The sequence below is a fragment of the Triticum aestivum genome, chromosome 4D (genome assembly GCF_018294505.1).
Source record: "Triticum aestivum cultivar Chinese Spring chromosome 4D, IWGSC CS RefSeq v2.1, whole genome shotgun sequence".
Lineage (NCBI taxonomy): Eukaryota > Viridiplantae > Streptophyta > Magnoliopsida > Poales > Poaceae > Triticum > Triticum aestivum.
The window spans coordinates 461,565,683-461,581,750 of NC_057805.1; the positions used below are offsets into that span (position 1 = coordinate 461,565,683).

The 16,068-nt window shown below is 43.2% G+C and overlaps 1 long non-coding RNA gene across 1 annotated transcript; it reads left to right on the forward strand.

Annotated features, from left to right (window-relative positions):
- Nucleotides 1-9,351: 9,351 nt before the first annotated feature.
- LOC123100319 (uncharacterized) lies at nt 9,352-11,194 on the forward strand. The gene is made up of 3 exons (XR_006448386.1): nt 9,352-9,688; nt 10,492-10,579; nt 10,676-11,194. It is a non-coding gene; the product is annotated as an uncharacterized lncRNA (long non-coding RNA).
- The last annotated feature ends 4,874 nt before the right edge of the window (nt 11,195-16,068 follow it).

Genomic DNA, 16,068 nt, shown 5'->3' on the forward strand with positions numbered 1-16,068 from the left:
TTTGCCCTTTTTTGAAACTAGTGGTCTTGTAAACCATCAACACTTGATGTTTTTCTTGATTTCTACCTTCGCCAATTTTAGCATCGCGAAGAGCTTTGGGAATTGTTTTCGTCATCCCTTGCATATTATAGTTCATCACGAAGTTCTAGTAACTTTGGTGATAGTGACTAGAGAACTTTGTCAATTACTATCTTATCTGGAAGATTAACTCCCACTTGATTCAAGCAATTGTAGTACCCAGACAATCTGAGCACATGCTTACTGGCTGAGCTATTCTCCTCCATCTTGTAGGCAAAGTACTGTCAGAGGTCTCATACCTCTCGACACGGGTATGAGTATGAATACCAATTTCAACTCTTGGAACATCGTATATGCTCCGTGGCGTTCAAAACATTTTTGAAGTCCCGGTTCTAAGCCGTAAAGCATGGTCCACTAAACTATCAAGTAGTCATCATACCGAGCTTTTGTCAAAATGTTCATAACGTCTGTATCTGCTCCTGCAATAGTTATGTCACCTAGCGGTGCATCAAGGACATAATACTTCTGTGCAGCAATGAGGATAATCCTCAGATCATGGACCAAGTCCGCATCATTGCTACTATCATCTTTCAACATATATTTCTCTAGAAACATATCAAAAATAAACGGGGAACTACATCGCGAGCTATTGATCTACAACATAAATATGCAAATACTATCAGGACTAAGTTCATGATAAATTAAAGTTCTATTAATCAAATTACTTAAGAACTCCTACTTAGATAGACATCCCTCTAATCATCTAAGTGATCACGTGATCCATATCAACTAAACCATGTCCGATCATCACGTGAGATGGAGTAGTTTTCAATGGTGAACATCACTATGTTGATCATATCTACTATATGATTCACACTTGACCTTTTGGTCTCAGTGTTCCGAGGCCATATCTGCATATGCTAGGCTCGTCAAGTTTAACCCGAGTATTCTGCGTGTGCAAAACTGGCTTGCACCTGTTGTATGTGAACGTAGAGCTTATCACACCCGATCATCATGTGGTGTCTCGGCACAACGAACTTTCGCAACGGTGCATACTCAGGGAGAACACTTATACCTTGAAATTTAGTGAGAGATCATCTTATAATGCTACCGTCGATCTAAGCAAAATAAGATGCAAAAAAGATAAACATCACATGCAATCAATATAAGTGATATGGTATGGCCATCATCATCTTGTGCCTTTGATCTCCATCTCCAAAGCACCGTCATGATCACCATCGTCACCGGCGCGACACCTTGATCTCCAACGTAGCATCATTGTCATCTCGCCAACTTTTGTTTCTACAATTATCGCTACCGCTTTGTGATAAAGTGAAAACAATTACTGGGCGATTGCATTGCATACAATAAAGCGACAACCATATGGCTCCTGCCAGTTGCCGATAACTTTGTTACAAAACATGATCATCTCATACAATAAAATTCAGCATCATGCCTTAACCATATCACATCACAACATGCCCTGCAAAAACAAGTTAGACGTCCTCCATTTTGTTGTTGCAAGTTTTACGTGGCTGCTATGGGCTGAGCAAGAACCATTCTTACCTACACATCAAAACCACAACGATATTTCGTCAAGTATGTGCTGTTTTAACCTTCACAAGGACCCGGAGTAGCCACACTCAATTCAACTAAAGTTGGAGAAACTGAAACCCGCCAGCCACCTGTGTGCAAAGGACGTCGGTAGAACCAGTCTCGCGTAAGCGTACTCGTAATGTCGGTCCGGGCCGCTTCATCCAACAATACCGCCGAATCAAAGTATGACATGCTGGTAAGCAGTATGACTAGTATCGCCCACAACTCACTTGTGTTCTACTCGTGCATATAACATCTATGCATAAACCTGGCTCGGATGCCACTGTTGGGGAATGCAGTAATTTCAAAAAAATTCCTACGCACACACAAGATCATGGTGATGCATAGCAACGAGAGGGGAGAGTGTCGTCCACGTACCCTCGTAGACCGTAAGAGGAAGCGTTATGACAACGCGGTTGATGTAGTCGTACGTCTTCACGATCGACCGATCCTAGTACCGAACGTACGTCACCTCCGCGATTAGCACACGTTCAGCTCGGTGACGTCCCACGAACTCATGATCCAGTAGAGCTTCGAGGGAGAGTTCCGTCAGCACGACGGCGTGATGGCGGTGATGATGATTCTACCGACGCAGGGCTTCGCCTAAGCACCGCTACGATATGACCGAGGTGGATTATGGTGGAGGGGGGCACCGCACACGGCTAAGAGATCAATGATCAACTTGTGTGTCTATGGAGTGCCCCCTCCCCCGTATAAAAAGGAGTGGAGGAGGGGGAGAGGGCCGGCCTCCTAGGCGCGCCCCAAGGTGAGTCCTACTCCTACCGGGAGGGGCTCCAACCCTTGCAAGAGTAGGAGTAGGAGGGAAGGAAGGAGGAGAGGGGGGGAAGGAAAAAGGGGGGCGCCGCCCCCCCCCCTTCCTTGTGCAATTCGGACAAGTGGGGGAGGGGGTGCGCGGCCTGCCCTGGCCGCCCCTCCTCTTCTCCACTAAGGCCCATGAGGCCTATCACACTCCCAGGGGGGTTCCGATAACCCCCCGGTACTCCGGTATTTGTCCGAACTTGGCCAGAACCCTTCCGAAGTCCAAACATAGTCTACAATATATCGATCTTTATGTCTCGACCATTTCGAGACTCCTCGTCATGTCCGTGATCATATCCGGGACTCCGAACTACCTTCAGTACATCAAAACACATAAACTCATAATACGATCGTCACCGAACGTTAAGCGTGCGGACCCTACGGGTTCGAGAACTATGTAGACATGACCGAGACACGTCTCCGGTCAATAACCAATAGCGGAACCTGGATGCTCATATTGGCTCCTACATATTCTATGAAGATCTTTATCGGTCAAACCGCATAACAACATACGTTGTTCCCTTTGTCATTGGTATGTTACTTGCCTGAGATTCGATCGTCGGTATCTCAATACCTAGTTTAATCTCGTTACCGGCAAGTCTCTTTACTCGTTCCGTAATGCATTATCTCGCAACTAACTCACTAGTCACATTGCTTGCAAGGCTTATAGTGATATGCATTACCGAGAGGGCCCAGAGATACCTCTCCGACAATCGGAGTGACAAATCCTAATGTCGATCTATGCTAACACAACAAACACCACCGGAGACACCTGTAGAGCACCTTTATAATCACCCAGTTACGTTGTGATGTTTGGTAGCACACAAAGTGTTCCTCCAGTATTCGGGAGTTACATAATCTCATAGTCATAGGAACATGTATAAGTCATGAAGAAAACAATAGCAACAAAATAAACGATCATCGTGCTAAGCTAATGGATGGGTCAAGTCAATCACATCATTCTCTAATGATGTGATCCCGTTCATCAAATGACAACTCATGTCTATGGCTAGGAAACTTAACCATCTTTGATTAACGAGCTAGTCAAGTAGAGGCATACTAGTGACACTCTGTATGTCTATGTATTCACACATGTACTAAGTTTCCGGTTAATACAATTCTAGTATGAATAATAAACATTTATCATGAAATAAGGAAATAAATAATAACTTTATTATTGCCTCTAGGGCATATTTCCTTCACAGATCTGGGTGAAAACCTTGCGCTCGGCTATATGCCAAGGCCGGCGATGACGACACCCTTCTGTGTCGTTCTCTTCTTGAATACATCGCCGTTGAGAAGGTCCGGACCTCTATCTGTTACCTCCGGGGGAAACCCTAGATCGCTAGATCGGATGACGGAGGCGCTCTTGCGTCGTTTTCCCCTTAGGGGCATTATTCTTGGAGGTGTGCACGGGCTCGAGGGACCATCGGATGGCATCTTTGGTGGAACGGTGTTTCATCTTAGGCATCGACGACTGTGGACCTCAGCGGCGTTGGCGCAGTGGAGTCTCAGCATTCGATGTGTATAGACGGACTCTATCAGGAGGGTGGCGATGCCTGGCGTCGATGGCAAACCTGGCAAGGTCGTGGCGTTAGTATCTGCTCTGAAGATAGATCGGTGAAAGACGGCGGCAGCGGCCTCTAAGAGTGCGCCGGACTGGTGTGTGCCCCAGACCAGGTATATGGCTTGGCTGGGGCCTCCGGTTTAGATGTTAGGCTTAGGTGCGAGGTCTGTTTGGTATTAGGCTCGGACTATCGGCACCCCTTCATCAAGTGGATAGAAGTAGCGACAGATGTTGCCAAGATGGTGGCTTCAGACTTACTGATGTACTACTTTGTAAGGTCTTTGTGAATAACTAATAAAATGGCTGCATGCATCGCCTAGATGCAGAGGCCGAGGGCCTTCCTTGTTTTCAAAAGAAAAAAACTCGCTTTAGAAAAGCCTACCTTAGGGGACGTGAATCTTTGAGACATGCAGCCACGCGCTGCCGAAATCTTGGGCGTCCGTCCGCTCATCATGATTGCTACTTTTTATAGCCTGTTCACAATACGTGACACGTTAATTACCAGCTTTCGCAAATACGCCGTGGTATACACTACAGTAGTGGCCCGGGCGTCATTCAATTGTTCATATGAATACAAGGCCACGTGACGGCCCGGGCGATGGAATAACTGCTCTCGTTGCTGGGTGGCCGTAATTGAGCGATAAACTAAGCCATTGTATTGTTCATTAACTTCTCTATGTTGCTGATGGATTTGATGTTGAGCATTTTAAATAAGTAGCTGGGCTGGGGAGGGGCAGCATCTTGATGCGACCATTTAAGATGGCTGCTGTAAAATGCCCGTGGGGTCTAACATAATTATGATGAAATTTGACTTTTGTTTTGTTAGAGCGTTTTAATTTGATGCATATTTTTTCTTCTATGACACGTATTGTTAGTAGTATTCACCTAATCACTTGCTCATTAGAGGCATGATTGGGAACTTGGGGTTATGCACCTTAAACACGGGCACATGTTTTGTTCCACTTCTAAATAGGTTTGAACTACAACACATTAAGCACGTGACCATACAAACTTTCGGCTGGTGAGATGACTAACTGCAAATTGATGAGATTTTTTTGTGAATTTGCAATGAAATATGAATTGCAAGTTGAATGAGAAAAATAATTTCATGTTATTTTTTTGACCCTTCAAGATTTGTAAGAAAATGGAGTTTGAAGAACATTAACTAAGACATGTGTGTTTTAAAATATATTTTTGAAAAATGTTTTAAAAAATATATAGATTTTTTAATACACAGTCAATGAAATTACGTTACGAAATTACCATTCCGACTTAAAAGTGCTTAAGCAATCCAATTCATACAAGTTTTTTATGCTAATCCAACTATAAAGTTCATCTGATATGTTTAATATTGATGATCCCATGGTGTGTGCCAAGCATTTAGCAGGGCGCATGCATTTTCAATGCACTGGCAGAATATTAATGCACCAACAGCATGCATCTCCACCATCTAGTCGGTGGAGTTTCATCGGACAATGTCCTGTTCTCTCTTACTCCAACCAGGGCAAGCTAGCGAAGCAGTAAATAACAATCGTTTAAGTGCAAGTGTAGTGCCTGAGCTGCTTCATGTTCTGTTCTAGGCCAGCTATTCCTATGTACAGTAGGTTTCAACCGGCTACATGTATGAATGAATCAAGCTTCAATCTACTGTTGCCTTGGATCATCAGGTAGAACAAACTAGTCTATCCTCACCGTACTCAGTGCAGGTGGATAAGCACCATGCACAACGCCTCAAAGTTGCCCAAGCACAAGAACGAAAGAGAATGGCTAAGGGGAAGAGGAGGAAGATGATGAAATGAACGGGGAGGAGCTATGAGCTGGGCAGGTGGATTTGGAGAACAAATGCAGAGCCGCGGGTGCAGGGTGACGTTAGCTCACAACTCGGCATAACTGCGAACCGTATCACATTCGTCAAGTGTGCTACAGGTAGCCATTGTAATTGATGAGCGATTCAATGCTTCTTGGGATAGCCAAGATTTTATGCTCAAAATAGATTTGGCTAAAGCTTTCGACAGGTTAGAATGGCACCTCATCACCTCGTCTTTACAACGTAAAGGGTTGCATGGCCATTTCATAAAGCTTATCCATGCCTGTATCTCCTCGCCGACTTTTTCTGTTAACATAAATGGACAATCTTTTGAGCACTTTAAAAGTAGTCGAGGTATCAGGCAGGGGTGTCCCCTCTCTCCTTTGCTATTTGTGCTTGCAGTGAATGAACTATCGTTGGCACTTCAGGATGCACTTCAATCCAACCACCTGGCAGGTATCTCACTTGGACCGGGATGCCCTCCTATCCACTCTTTAATGTTTGCCGATGATTTGTTGGTTTGTGGAAAAGCTAATGTACAGGAGGCATCTACTATCTCCAATATTTTACATCAGTTTTGTCAGCATTCGGGTCAGCTCCCCAATTGGAACAAATCTGCCATTCTTTTTAGTAAACATGTGTCTTTGCAGGCTAAACAAGATCTCAAGCAAATTTTTTCAGGTGCCAGACTTGGATGCCAACACCATTCATCTTGGTCATCCACTCATCCTGCCTGCAAAGGAGAGATCTGCAGCCTACAACTTTGTTTATGATAAATTCAAATCCAAACTTTCAGCTTACAAGGCGAACAGACTCTCCCATGCTGCAAGACTCACTCTTATTAAATCTGTTTTTGCCTCCATACCTGTGTATTATATGTCTAATATTCTTTTTTCTAAGAAGTTCCTAGGAAAGCTCACTGCGATTATGACAAACTTTTGGTGGACAGGTGTAAGAGATGAACCTACTACAAAAAGCTTGTGCCTAAGGGCATGGGCGGACATTTGCGTTGAGAAGAAAATTGGCGGCTTAGGCATCAGAAACTTGCAAGCAATCAACCAAGGACTTATTCTTTCGGCAGCATGGAGGTTGCCAAAAGAACCACATAGCCAGATGGCTTTGATCCTCAAGGCTAAGTATCACCATGAAACGTCCATTTGGAGAGCCAAAGCAAACAAGCCGAAATCAGCTTTCTGGGCTGCAATACTAAAGGTGAAGCCTCTCTTAATTTCAGCCTCTACCTATCAGATTATAGATGGTAATATTTCTGTGTGGAGTTCTCCTTGGTTTTCGAGATGGGAAGGAATGTACGATCATCTAATTATACAAGAGCAATCTTTTGTCTATCATGCTATTGTTAGAGATCTTTGGTTGCCAAATCAAAAAGCTTGGAATGCGGATCTAATTAATTCTCTGTTCTCACCTGAGATAGCTAATGATATTCTTCAGACTCCTATAGTTGTTGCTGCTGGACAAGATGCTTTGATTTGGAAACTAACACCTGCAGGAAATTTCTCCTCCAAGAGTGCATATAAGCATTGCTTCAACAACCTTGACCTACCAGCTAGACAGCGTCCGAAAGAGGTTCATCCTCAGATCGTTGCTCTTCTTAATCAAGTTTGGTAGGACAAACTCATGGCGCCACGGGTACAGACATTTGCTGGGAGACTTCTTAGGAGAGCGCTTCCTACAGGTAAGAGAGCAGGTAAATTCTCTAAACACATAAATGAAAACTGCTCCAGGTGTGGCAATACAGAGGATGAAATGCACATGTTTTTTCTTTGCCCTTTCTCTAAGGCAGCCTGGTTTTGCTCACCTTGGTTCATTAAAACGGAAATCCTTGCTGCTGTTAACCATTCTATTCCTATCATGATCCAAACTTTGCTTAACTCTGGCCATCCATAAATTAATCCTTCTAACTTGTATACTTTTCTGTGGTGCCTGTGGAAATCTCGAAATGATGCTCTCTTTGCTAGGAAATTTTGCAGGCCCTCTCAGGTGTATGCAGCGGCAAACGCAATCATACAAGGAACCAAATTAGGAGAAATCCCTGCTGAAGCTCATGCTATGCATTGCTTACAGGACCAACTGGTGCAGCCGACAATACAAAATCCACACTCTTTTTCAGGCAACACAATCTTTTGTGATGCTGCGTGGGAAATACATCCAGCTCACACTCCTAAACAGGCAGGAATTGGAGTCTTCATTCAGGTTCAGAATAATGATCGAATCCATCAACTTCACATTGCAGCTATGTCTCCTATGGCTTCTTCTCCTCTTCAAGCTGAGACTTTTGGTCTCATGCTTGCAACCAGGCTGGCGGAAATACTCAATGTTCAGGATCCACATTTCTTTACGGATTGTTCAGTGCTAGTTTTGGCAGCAAAATCGACGGACATTCTCTCTGCTCCAGGTTCATGGGACAACAGGCCACTATTTGCACAGATACAAAACAGTCCTTCTTTTCACAGTGGCAAAGTTGCTCACATTAGCAGGGGAAACAATGTCAAGGCGCATCATCTTGCACGCCTAGCTTTGAAAGTTAAAAACAGCCATGTACTGTTTTGTTGCTTATGTCTTGATGCAGGACTTTGTTCAACTAGGGATTCCCTCTCTGTATCTAGCGTGCTTCCTTTCACGCTCTCTGTAAAATGCTCCTAAGTTAATAAAATCTTTATGTTAAAAAAATGCCTCTGGTTTTGTTGTATGCGAACTGACTTGTGGGACATATGATTGTGATGGGATAGCTAATACAGACACTATACCAAACTGATCCAGTGCCGACAAATCAATATACAAGCTTGTTGTATAATAAATTCATGAATCACGTGGGAGCGAACGGTGTTGATTTCCTCCTCGCGTGGCACTATGTTCACTCGTGATTTATCGTACCTTAGGACTCTATATAGATGTGCATCTTTCGCGTTTGTTCAGAGGCGCACTTCTTGCCTAATGTACAACAATTTTACACCCTATTTCCTAGCTAACTTCATGTTCAAACTTGAGGGCCAGGGATTGGAGCTACACGTTCAAACTTGTCGGTGAGAGATTGGAGCAAACCAGGAACGACTTGTGTAGAATCTGAGCTTGTGGTGAAAAAATAGAAGAAATGATGTTGGGCCATCGGATGAGTGATGATGGCACAGGTCCGGATGGTGGGATCTTTGCACATAATTTGCAAAAAGGTCCAACGTTACAAGAAAATTTGCTTTCACTGCCCTCCCACGTCTGTACCAAATCCTTAGGCTAGTCATAGTGGGAGTAAAATAAGTAGTAACATAGATGCCACATAAGCAAAAAATGGTGAGGTGGCAAGTAGTTAATGAGGAGAGAGGCAAATAGAGTAACATAATATGTTACCATCAGATAGCGCTTCCCAATGCAAAATGTGTCTACAAAATAATAAATGAACTCATCTATGTTACCACACATATGACACTATCCACTATGAAGGTAGTAACATAGACTAGTAACCTATGCATGTTACTAGTCTAAGTTACTCTCCATCATGACCAGCCTTACAGAGCGAAGGCACAGGATCAAAGATTTCTTGGCTGTGGCGGCTGCGGCGGCGCAGATCCTGAGCCAAGCTAGGCGGGCACGCGCAGCAAAGAAGCTGATCCATCTCCTCCTCGATGGCTCCTAGCCGTTTCTTCGCCAGTGGCGCGGTTTGAGGCAGATTGGATCGGATTCCTCACCTCCTCCCCACTCTCAGGCTCCCAGATCAGCTCGCCGTCCTCCTCCGCCCACCCCCCCCCCCCCCCGTCCCGTCACCTCCTCTCGCGATTCAGCACTAGCTCGGCGGTCGTGGATCCTCGCCTCCTTCCCGGCCGACCGCTTCTTGTTCTGCGAATAGGCCACCACGGTTCTTCATTCTTCAGGTAAAATGTAAATGTTAATTTTTTATTAGCTAGTAGATTGACACTTCATCTCTATAGTTTTGTATTCTTTCTGCTTGTTAATGTTGAATCTGTCCATTTAGTTCTTGGGTAGCAACTGAAGAAGAATGAACAGCAGCCCGAGTAGCATAGAAGCTGATCTGCTCTGGGGTGATTCTTATGTTTGTTGGGTTCTTGTTTTTTTTTGAGAAGCAACAAGTTGATTAGTGCTATTACTTAGTTATGGTATTGTGTAGTGCTACTGGCTCATGGAGATCTTGTTTTGGCTTCAATGGCTACTTCAGCTGTACCAAGCGCGTGTACCAACTGTACATAAACGCTATCCGATTTCTAGAAGGAAGCAATACACTAGCAAATCTAGCTATTCCGGTCAGATGCACTAGTACACGAAGTAGGCTGCTCTGGCTTTGTCGATTCTTCAGCGGCAAGCCGAAACGCACACATGTAACACACAATGGCTATTTTTCTTTTTCTCTCTCTCCAAGATACATATGCTGAATAGACACAAAGATGCCATTACATATTTTGCTAGGGGATTCGTTGGGTTGGCTATTCCTTTTAAATGCTTACTGATGATCTTTCATCCCCAAAAGTCTGACATTTGTTATTGGCTGGGTGCTCGCTCCAGTATTTCTATGCACATGAATATTTTCCTGTCCTTCTGAGAGTAATTAATTACATTTCCCTAATCTTTCCCATAAGCCATGCCTTTGATATGACCCATGTGGCAGAAGTTTGACATGGAAAAGATGATCCCCAGTCTAAATTTGCAATTCTCATCACAGGATCCAATAATGGAGGGTAGCAGTGCGATGTCTCCTCTAGTAGAGCCCTCAATTGCAATGATCGCAGCATGTGCACCAGCACTATCAGGTGACAATAGTGATACGAGAAAATCAAGATTTCCTAATGTATCTAACATTATGTTAATCCCTTGTGTGCTATTGGTTGCTAAAAAATTGTTTGCAGCCATGGAATCGGTTAACAGTGTTCAAAATCAAGATTTCAGCGATGCAACGTCATTCGCAGAAATTAATTCCCCAATGCTCCATGGAAGGAATTGAATTCCTGCACAATAGTTTGTGTGGCATTGCTGTGAAAAGGAAGATAGTTGCTGTGAGGGACAAGCTAGAAGATCTCATACGAAAATCCAAACGCTCCATGGAAGGAATTGAATTCCTGCACAATAGTTTGTGTGGCATTGAGTTGGGTTTAGCCCAACTAGTTTCGACCGTACCATGCAATACACAAGAAAATGAGGAGTCATGTATTGGGAGTGTCATTCCAAAGGATGTTACCATCCTCACACCTAAGGATATCAATGCAAGGGGCACATGCTCTAGAATAAAGCGCCATAGGGATGGTGCGAGGAGTGGATCCGGTGAGAAGAGAAGGCCTGGAATTCATCAAAAAGTCAAGCACAAATGCAGCATTTGTAAGGAAATGGTGTTTCATGATGCAAGAACATATTCTAAGAAACAAACAACAAAACAGTCACTAGTACAAAACAGGGCTTTCGTCACAGGGCAATATTCACATTAGTCCCGGTTCAGTCACGAACCGGGACTAATGTGAGCATTGGTCCCGGTTCGTGCGGCTAAGGCATTAGTCCCGGTTCACCTGGGCCCTTTAGTCCCGGTTGGTGCCACGAACCAGGACTAAAGGGTGCGATGCCCATTAGTACCGGTTGGTGGCACCAACCAGTACTAATGGGCTTTGAGGCATTAGTACCGGTTCATGGCACGAACCGGTACTAAAGGTCCCATTTTCAAACTCTACCCCCCCCTTGGACCGCCTTTTCAGTTTTAGAAAAAACAAAAGAAAATGATGGAAATGTCAAAAAAATAAAATAAAATAAGTTTCCCATGTGATTGTGGTCTAGTTGTTGGGAAAATTTACAAATATGAATTTCGTCTTTATTTGCAAAATCTCTCTGGAATTTGTAAAATGGGCATAACTTTTGCATACGAACTCGGATTAAAAAGTTTTTTATATGAAAAATCATCTACTCGGAAAGTTACATCCGAATTTAACTGGGGAACCTTGTTAAACATTTTCAAAATCCTCAAATACCTAACAGAAAAAAGTTACGGGGCTTTTAAGATCTGGAGAGGCAAAAAAATTCAAAAAATTTCAAACTTACTAGTGGGAAACTTACTAGTAACAGAAAAAATATATAGTTTCAAATTTTATATTTGGAAAAAATGTGGTCAAATCTGGTCAAACTGTGGTCAAACTATGGTCAAACAATGGTCAAACTAATTATTCTAGAATATTAGTGTTACTAAATAATTATTTCAGTTTTTTTGAATTTTGGTCAAATCTGGTCAAACTGTGGTCAAACAATGGTCAAACTAATTATTCCAGAAATATTAGTGTTACTAAATAATTATTGTTTTTTAAAACAATAGTTTCAAACTCAAACAGTGAAATGTGTCACTTCATGCTCAAGCTAAATTCCTGAGGGTTAATAGGATTGACATCTTACTATTGTCAGGAAAACAATAAGTGCAGACTTGGAAACGAGGGAGAATAGAACCCGGAAGTTAAGTATGCTCAGGCTGGAGTAGTGAGAGGATGGGTGACCGTCCGAGAAGTTAGATGATTTGGAATGATGAGGGGTGATTAGAGATTAGAGGATAAATTGAGCAGTGATGAGGGGTGGTGATTAGAGATTAGAGGTTAAAATAATTCAGAAATTTAAAAATAAAAAAAATTCAAAAAAAAAATTCAGAAAAAAAAATCATAAAATTTCCTTTAGTCCCGGTTGGTGTTACCAACCGGGACTAAAGGTGGAGCTCCACGTGGCCGCGGCCTTTAGTCCCGGTAACCGGGACTAAAGGGGGAGGCATTAGTAACGACCCTTTAGTCCCGGTTCAAAAACCGGGACTAAAGGCCCTTACCAACCGGGCCAAAAGCCCCTTTCTCTACTAGTGAGTAGAGGTTTGTGCTCCTTCTTGCTTTGAAGACTACCACTTATTTGTCTTGCTATGACCGCTCAACTAGGCTGATTAAAATGATTAGGCATACATAAATCATTTACCAAAGATATGTGCGCCTTCCATTTTTTTACTGGCCTATGGTATGGCTACAACAAGGATGTGTGTATGTGCTTTAGTACTAATCCTTCGTCCATGACATGAGCCAATCTGCCATCTTGTTCATTTATTTTTTTCCCATGCTTCTGTGGTTTTCTTATTATTACAAGATATAATATAATGCATGCCATCAGGTTTTTTGTTTATAGCTATCAAATTTGAATAATAATTTGCATCTGCAGGACAGTCATAAAACTCCCTTTAAATTGCTCAATGCCCCTTATTTGTCGTTCTCATTTGTGCTTTTAACTAATCATGGAATTGTAATGCATTTATCATAGGTCTATAATGGAATAATGAACAAAATATGTGTACTCTCCCTATTAGACATATCCAACTGTCACAGGCTATTTTATTTGATTTGAAAACTCCCTTCTAGATGCTGGAAAGCCAGTTTAACTTACAAAGTTATCCTGATTGGTTACATATGTATTAATATGTTTCAAGAATTTCATCCTAAGTTTGGCATATAGGTTATGTATCCTAGGTTGGAGTGCTGAATGCAACTAGACATATATAATGACTGTCTCTCTTCTCGAGATATGCTATTTGGTATATGTTTCTGATTGACACCTATTTACTTGGTGTGTTTACCTAGGTAGGTCGAACTGATCAAGTCTATAAGAGTCCAATCTCTCCCATCAGGAAGCTCGGTTACCAGGAAGCACTAACACGAGGCAGAATGATAGATATTTTCGGTCTTGTACCAGCAAGACGCTTGTTGGGCGATGATAATTTCAGTCTTTACCACTTGGTCTTGCTGGCCATATACTAAAAATGATCTATATGTTTCATGTACTCAAGTACTCAAATGCTTGTTGAGCACTGATAAATTCAGTCCTTAATTTGTTCTACTTCCAGTTTGACATGTACGTGTGGTTCTACTTGCCTCTTGTGATGTGTTCTCATGTACTCAAGTACTGAAATGCTTGCTGAACAGCGATAATTTCAATCCTTAAATTGCTATATTTTCCAGTTTGACATGTATGTGTGGTCGTACTTGATCTGGGATGGCTTATTATCTCACGTGCTAAAATATTTGTGATATATATTGTCGTTTCTTAGTGACCAAGATGTTCGACTCTCTTCAAAAATTAGTGGTGTCACATAAATGTGTCTGGATTTCATCCAGTAATTTTTTTCTCAGATCTTATATGAGACGAGTTTGTTTCAGACTAAGAAGATATGGGCATTAGTACTGTTCATATATGAAAAATGGTTGTATTTTACGAAGACTTGAGGTGCATAATGCAAATGTCCTATTTCATTTCGAACTATCAGTAGGGGCGTTTCTGCAAAATCTGCATTAAGTGGAATGAGATGCCTCCACCTAAATATGTACCATTGATCTCCAATCTAGTGGTCCATAGGTCCAGGATGTTTTTTTCTATTTTTGTACCGCAAGCTCAGATTCTACCCAAGTCGTTCCCGGAGCAAACCAACAGCGCAACATCGACTAAGGGCAAGCGGCAAGAATTCTGCACTAGTTGGAAAATAATGACAATTATGTGTGTTTATGATAAGCATGAATATATAAGTTGTCACCCCTCATGGTTTTTTTTTTTAAATGGTCAACGGGGGGGAAAGGCTCCCCACCTGAATATATTTCAAAAAGGGGTGAAATGTTTACAGAACTCACGCAGAGCGAGAGGAGAGGAAATCACGCCACAACCCGGCGTGATCCTTAAGTAGTGCAGTCCTGAGACGGTGAGACCAAAGAATAAGGTCTTCTAGAATCGCATTGATCGTACCTCTCACATCAATCTCGATACTCTGGAAAACTTTTTTGTTCCTGGCATCCCAGATTTTCCAAAGAATGAGAAGTAGCAAGAAGGGATGGACTGTGGTCGGTAGAGCCGGCGGCCCGGCTGAGGTGAAGAACTCCGCGATCGGAGAGAATTGAGGCTGAATACCGGTAGCACGCCATATCCTGTTAGCCGCTGGACAAGTGAAGAAGAGGTGGTCACGATCCTCCACCGCGCTGTTACAACGAGGACAGATGTCGGAGCTTAGGATGTGCTTCTTGCGCAGGTTCTTCTTGGTGTTCAGGCGATCCAAGTAAAATAACCAGCCGAAGATCATAACTCTCTTCGGCACCCGTGAGTCCCAAACCAAGGCAAGGACTTGGTCGTTGAGCTGGGTGGATAGAGCAGCATATGCGCCTCGCGTGGTGAAATTTTCACCATTCAGCAGCCTCCTAGTGTCCGGTTCCTGTGAGGTAGACACATCCTGCAACAAGGAGTTGAGAGAGGCAAGTTCTGCGACCGCAGTAATGGTTAGTCGATTACGAAGAGCAAGCTCAATCCCTTCCTGTAAAATGTTAGCTACAAGGGCATTTTGTTTGGTGTGGTGGGAGAAGAGAGCAGGGTAAATGATAGCTAGAGGCTCAGGCAGAAGCCAACGATCTAACCAAAAGAAGGTGGACTGTCCATTACCAATGGAACAGTGAGAAATCTCTCTCAGGCTCTGCAACTGTTTATATATAGTTTTAGCAAGGAAGGAGTTGTTACTACCGAACCCGATGTGAAGTGGCGAGTGGTGTAAGATCCAATCTTTCCAGGGAAGGTTGGTGGAGTGCATGAACTTGTAAGCAAATTTCAGCAGTAGACAAAAATTTTGTGCACATAAGTTTTTGACACCTAGACCACCTGCGACTTTTGGAGTGCAAACCTTATCCCAAGCTACCAGATACTTAGCCCCAGAGCAAATCTCATCATTAGACCAGAAAAAGGTACGTCTGCGCTTATCAATGGCTTCAAGGACACTAATAGGGAGTGAAAAGCAGAGCATGAAGTAGGCGGGTAGGCTATCAAGGACTGCTGACAACAAGACGAGTTAACACCGCGAGAGAGAAGGAGGGCAGCCCAGCCAGAGAGATAGATATCACATCTGTCAATGATTGGTTGGAAGGCCGACGGGGGCAGCTTGTAGGGGGAGAGAGGGAGCCCAAGATAGGTTTGTGGGAAGGAGGAGATGTTAGTGGCTAGGTCGGAGGCCATCTTAGTGGCAAGCTCCGAGTCCACATTAAGCGGGATGAAAGTGGTTTTGTGAAAGTTGATTTTGAGACCTGTGGCGGCTGCAAAGTTATCTAAGGTTCGCTCCAGGTGCGAGGCAGCCTCGGGGGTTGCTTTGACAATAATGAGGGTATCGTCAGCGTATTGAAGGACCGGACAGGGCAGGGTGGGATTGAGAGGGTGCAAGAGAAGCCCATCATGATTGGCTTTGATAATAAGTTGCTGGAGAATGTCGGCGATAATGATGAAG